Consider the following 6000-nt stretch of genomic DNA (forward strand, 5'->3'; position numbering starts at 1 on the left):
TAAAGAGATTTCTTAAGATGTCTTTGTAAAATATGGAACGTGCCACCCGAAAGTACTCAAAAAATGTTTTTTTTAAAGATCTTATTTATTTATTTGACAGAGATCACAAGTAGGCAGAGAGGCAGGTGGAGAGAGAGGCAGGGAAGCAGGCTCCCCGCTGAGCAGAGAGCCCTATGTGGGGCTCAATCCCAGGACCCTGAGATCATGACCTGAGCTGAGGGCAGAGATTTTAACCCAGTGAGCCACCCAGGTGCCCCTGAAAAAATATTTTTATTATTATTATTATTGTTATTTATAGGGTTTGGGTCCAAAAAGATGGGATGAATTTTATGATAGGTCATGGCTTTAGTAGAGGAATGAAGTGCTAGATCGGGACAGTGAGAGAGGAGCATAATCCCATGAATTGGGTCAACATGGAATGTAAATTTTTTATAGCAAGAGGACACCTATGATTCCTGGGATGCAGGAGCAGACACAGCTGTGAAACACAGGGAAAATTAAGCATGACGATAATTTCATTATTTTTTAAATTACTTGTATGAATAGACTCCTGATAAGCCAAAATTTATTTCAGTACCAGGAAAAATGTTTTAGACATTAATACTGCCTAGCAATTCAATGGGTGACCTTTTGAGGAAGTATTTAATCAAATGCAGATGAAGATTGGAGAGATATACATGGAGAAAACTGTTTTAGGAAATGAAAATTTTGAATAGCCCACATTCATCCAAGATATACCTCTTGCCTGATTATAAGCTGTACGTCCACATAAAGGACATAGAAAAGCTCCTACGGGCAACCATATTAACTCAGCAACTATTTAGTATCAAGTCCCATGTGAAATACAAAGATGAATCAGACATGGCCCCAGTATCCGTGGAGTTTATGAATCAAACTATGACATACTGTTATCTGATATCAGTCCCCAGAGTTATTTTTATATCATGCATTCATTCTATTAATTATATTTTACCCAGTCTCCACAGCATTGAATGAACATCTTTATATATATTTACCGCAGTGTATGAAATCATTTTTCTAAAATTCTGTTTAAATCCAAAGGACATGGGAGTGCGTTGGTATATAGACTTTATGTTATCTACGAGATAGAATTGCTAGTAGGCAAGTGTTTAAAAATATCCCCATTAGCTTTATAAGGGATGGAATCTGATATTTCATGATTGGCATGTGAATCATCTTTAGCATGAGAGAAGATGTTGGACTGGTAACCAGATGAACAAAAAGAGGCACTCACTGAAAAGCCACTGGAATAGCACAGGTATCATCAGCCATCCATACTGAGACACACAGAATGGATTCAGACCATGTTCCTGAGATTTTCTAAATCCATTAGAGGATTGTTACAACTAGTGGATTTTTTTGCTTGCACCAACACACAAAAGCCTTTTTTGGAACTTGAGACCAAGTTGAATTTATCGAAATTCCCAAACCCTTTCTCTAAATGTTGCCAGTAATTTGAACTAAAATATATTGTCCAGTCCCCTTTCCTGAAGCAGTATGGCTGTGTATGCAAGTCTGTGATTAAGATAAATCTCTATCTAGATTATTATGTGAGTCATGCTATTAATGTAATGGAAGTAGCCACAGAAGGACTAATTCAGGTTAGAAAATCATATAAACTTTGGTGCCAGTCTATCTCCATTGGAATCCCAGTCTACTCATTTCTTAGCTATGTAACATTGTGCAAGTTACTTTGTCTCAATTTCCTCATTTGTAAAACAGGAAAATAATGATCTCTACCTTATAGCACGGTAGTGAGGATTAAATTACATAATTCATGTAAGCATTTAGTACAGTGCCTGGCACATGGTACGAATGCAATAAATGGCCGTCATTACTAGCATTATTTCCTCCAGGAAATATCTCACCATAAGCAAATAATTACTCAGATTATAGGAGTCCTCATGGCCCTTGATGTTCTTCTGGCCCATGACTGTTCATATAGAGCCTCAACTTGGAAAGGGAGGCCCACTTTAACTCTGTAATTTGACCTTCCCTGGTGTTATTACAATGGCAGTGATGGCATTTTCTACTTATTGAATGGCTATTTGTGGCAGTTCCTGTCTTCTTGATAAATTCCAGTTGCTGGTTGGAGCATGCTTCTGTGGATATTAAAACAGCATACTTGTAAGGTCTGTCTTAATACAAAGGTTAGGAAGCAATGTGACTTTTTGTTTAGCAATAGAATAACTTTTTTCATTTCTTTTGTTCCCTTAATGTGTGCACAGTTTCATATAGGTATCATTGAGTAGGGAAGTAATTGTATAAATAGCTCTAAATCAAATCAACAAATATTTACAAAACGTCTACTATATTGTGTGCTGTTGAGAATGCATAGATGTATGAGGCATCCCTTAGGGAGCTAATGATCTGGTTGGAAAAAGATAAGAGATATAAGGATTTAGAGAAATTTAAGTAAGTAACAAATATTGAGTTACTGTGTCAGGAACAAGATAAATATTTCTAGCCTGCAGGGAACCCAGAATTGGCTCTTATAAGAACTATATGGCAGGGTGCCTGGGTGGCACAGTCAGTTAAGCACCCACCTCTTGATTTTGGCTCAGATCATTGTCTCAGGTTTGTGAGATCAAGCCCTGTGTGGGGCTCCATGCTGGATGTGGAATCTGCTTAAGATTCTCTGTCTGGGATCTCTGGGTGGCTCAGTGGGTTAAAGCCTCTGCCTTCATCTCAGGTCATGATCCTGGGGTCCTGGGATCGAGCCCTGCATCGGGCTCTCTGCTCAGCAGGGAGCCTGCTTCTTCCTCCCCTGTTTAACCTGCTTGTTTTCTCTCTTCTCTCTCTCTCTGTCAAATAAATAAATAAAATCTTTTAAAAAATAATTGGAAGTAGACAGAACTTATGAGACAGTAAGACTTGAAATGTACTCTAGGTGGTGACATTTGGAAGCGTGAGAGTGATGGAACCGAGCAAAGGGAGAGAAGAGTTTCTAGATAAAGACCAAACCTTGAACAATATCCACAACTTAGAAGAACTAGCAGAGCAGAGAGCCATTATCAAGCACTGTGGGGTAGGAATATTCTCAGCCAGTTTACCTTTTCTACTTGATTACCAGGAAGTCCAAAATTAATTTGGTGCCAAAATAGAATGCCTGTTTTATCCTAAATAGCTGCTATATCCCTCTCATTCCTAATGATTTCAGATTTTTTTTTAGCTTTATCTAATCCTCTTCCACCTGCAGCTCTGTGTTTCAAATTGACACATATCTTTCCTGACAATAGAGAGAATATAAATGACAGATAAAGAAAAATAACAGAACAATGGAGGAGAAAGTTCAAAAAAGGTGAAATCTCTAATAGCTTCAGATGCCATAAGCATACAGGGTAAGCATTAAAAGGCAGCATTGCATTTAGCCAGTTAGGAAACTATATGACTTGAGAAGTAAATAAAATATTGGAAAAGCTGGGGGTTGGGGTGAGAATGCCACAGGAGAAGGGTAAAGCATGTCATAAGGAATCAAAAATATATGAATAAAATACCGCAGGGAACATTACATGTGAAGGTATCTTGGGAGTTCTACCTTAAAAATCATGTTTTCATAACATTGAATGCACGTTGCCCCACACCCAAGAAGTAGGCATCTGGCCCTCTAGTTGCATTGTGACAAGGACTGCTATGAGAATACACTGAGAACTAGAGATACCAACTTCTGGGTCTATATATCCAAAGAAAATGAAATCAGGATCTCAAACAAATATGTGCATTCCCATGTTCACTGAAGCATTATTCACAATAACCAAGACGTGAAAACAACCTATGTGTCTGTCTGTGGATGAATTGAGAAAGAAGATGTGATATTTCAGCCTTTGAGGCCTTCGCATGTGCTTCATTTTCTATCTACAGGGTCCTTCAGAGTAGAGAAAAACTGGGAGAATGTTGATTCCCTTCTCATAAATAGGGAAGTCTTGAAGCCTAGTTGGCTTAGAAGTGAGTTCAGATGATACCTTCCATTTGGGTTGTGTTGAATTTGATTGCAATATTTGATTGCAATATCCTAAGTGGTGATATCCTGTCACCACTAATGAACTCAGTTTCTACCAAAACAACTGAACCACATTCTCTTTAAGTCAGGCTATTTCAGCCATCTTACCAACTAAATGGGATGAACCCTGTATCCACAAAATGAAACTATATCTTAAAGATTTGGCTTATGCCCTTTTCCACTTATTTCTGGTCATAAAAAATGCTTCCTAGTTTGGCAAATCTAATTACAAATATCTTCATAACTGTTAAGTTATGAATATGTCATCAGATGGTTTGCGTGCCAACATAGAATAGAAAAAGTCAAAGAAATACCATGGCTCTTGCCCTTATGGAATTTATAGCTACAATTTAAAAGTTTGCATGGGGGATCTTTTTTGGGTCACCAGTCTCTTGGAGAATATCATAAAAGTTATGGATTTTCTTTTTTGTGTCCATTTATAGACAAACAAAATTGTACACATAAATTTAGGGGAGATTGTGAGAACCCTGATGTCTATATTTTGACTTTTTGAGAGTCCATATGCCTGGGATGAATCATCCTTAGTGAAGGGAAGTTAAATAGTTCTATGTTCCACTCAAAATAGCTCTGTAAGCCTCATTTTTTTCATCTGTAAAATAACATAATATGGCCCAATTTGTGAGATAATTATGATAATTTGAGATAATGTGTGTAAAGAATTTCTTATGTTGTTGTTCTTACTACAATTTACAAACCTCATACCTTTCCAGCCTTTGTGGATCCATCAATAGTATGGTACCTTTGGATGTTGTTAATCCTAAAATAAAAGATATCTATAATTATGCATTGTGTAAGTTTCATAAGAATCACATATTTTAAACAAATATAGTTATAAATTATATAATCATATCCTGCTAGAGAACAACACCAGGAAAGACATGCTATTTACCGTCTGACACAAGCATAATTTGAACTGTTTAGAACATCTCTTCCTGTCCTGACTTTTTTTTATTACTTTTTAAAAATTTTAATTAACATATTGTTCTGACTTTTTTTTAAAAAAGATTTTATTTATTGATTTTAGAGAGAGAGAGAGTATGAGCAGGGGGAGGGGCAAAGGGAGAGGGAGAAGCAGACTCCAAACTGGGCAGGGATCCCAACACAGGGCTCAATCCCAGGACCCTGAGATGATGACCTGAGCTGAAGGAAGATACTTAACCAACTGAGCCCCACAGGCACCCATCTTTTGTACTGATTTCTTAAAGTAATGAACTCCAAATTCCTTTAGAAATTTCAGGTAAAATGACATGGTGATACAGGATTGATTCTTTTAAATTTTGAAAATCATCCTGAAATATTACATGTATTTATTCATAGAAGCTCATTCTTTATTCTGTTTCAATATTTATAAATATGTTTTTGCATCATATTGTGTAGACTCTGATTTGTAAGCTCAGCAACAGCCTTTGGACAAAACAATTCAATATGGAACTGACCTAACAGAAACATTGATTTCTTTTTTTCCTCCACTGTAAGAGTCAAGAAAGCTTATCAGCTTATCTAAATAAAGTAACGTAGATGACACAATAAATATCACAGTGATCATAATTGAAGAACTTCTGTGTGTTTCTCTGTAAAGGGACGATATAGAGAAAGCTAATGTCATTTTTTTCAAGTCCTAGGAACATCATGAAACTGCATGATTCAGACGGAACATATGTCCTTTAGTACTGAGGCAAACAGAATATATTAATGACAGATTTTGACTTTGAATTTTCAGGGATTTAAAAGTCTCAGAATAATATCTTGTATTTTTCCATTCTCACTCTATCAAAATGTGTTACAATAATGGTTCAGATAGATAATAATGTTTGAATACCATATACTTGACACTCAGAAAAAAAATATATCTCACAGTCAAATATTTATCAGTGCTGTTTTGTGTGTTTGTTTTAAATTTTATCTTAACAACTCAGTGTATACATGTGTGTGTGTGTGTGTGTGCACGTGCGTGCGCG

Source organism: Mustela erminea, chromosome X, assembly GCF_009829155.1.
Source record: "Mustela erminea isolate mMusErm1 chromosome X, mMusErm1.Pri, whole genome shotgun sequence".
In the NCBI taxonomy this organism is placed as follows: Eukaryota; Metazoa; Chordata; class Mammalia; order Carnivora; family Mustelidae; genus Mustela; species Mustela erminea.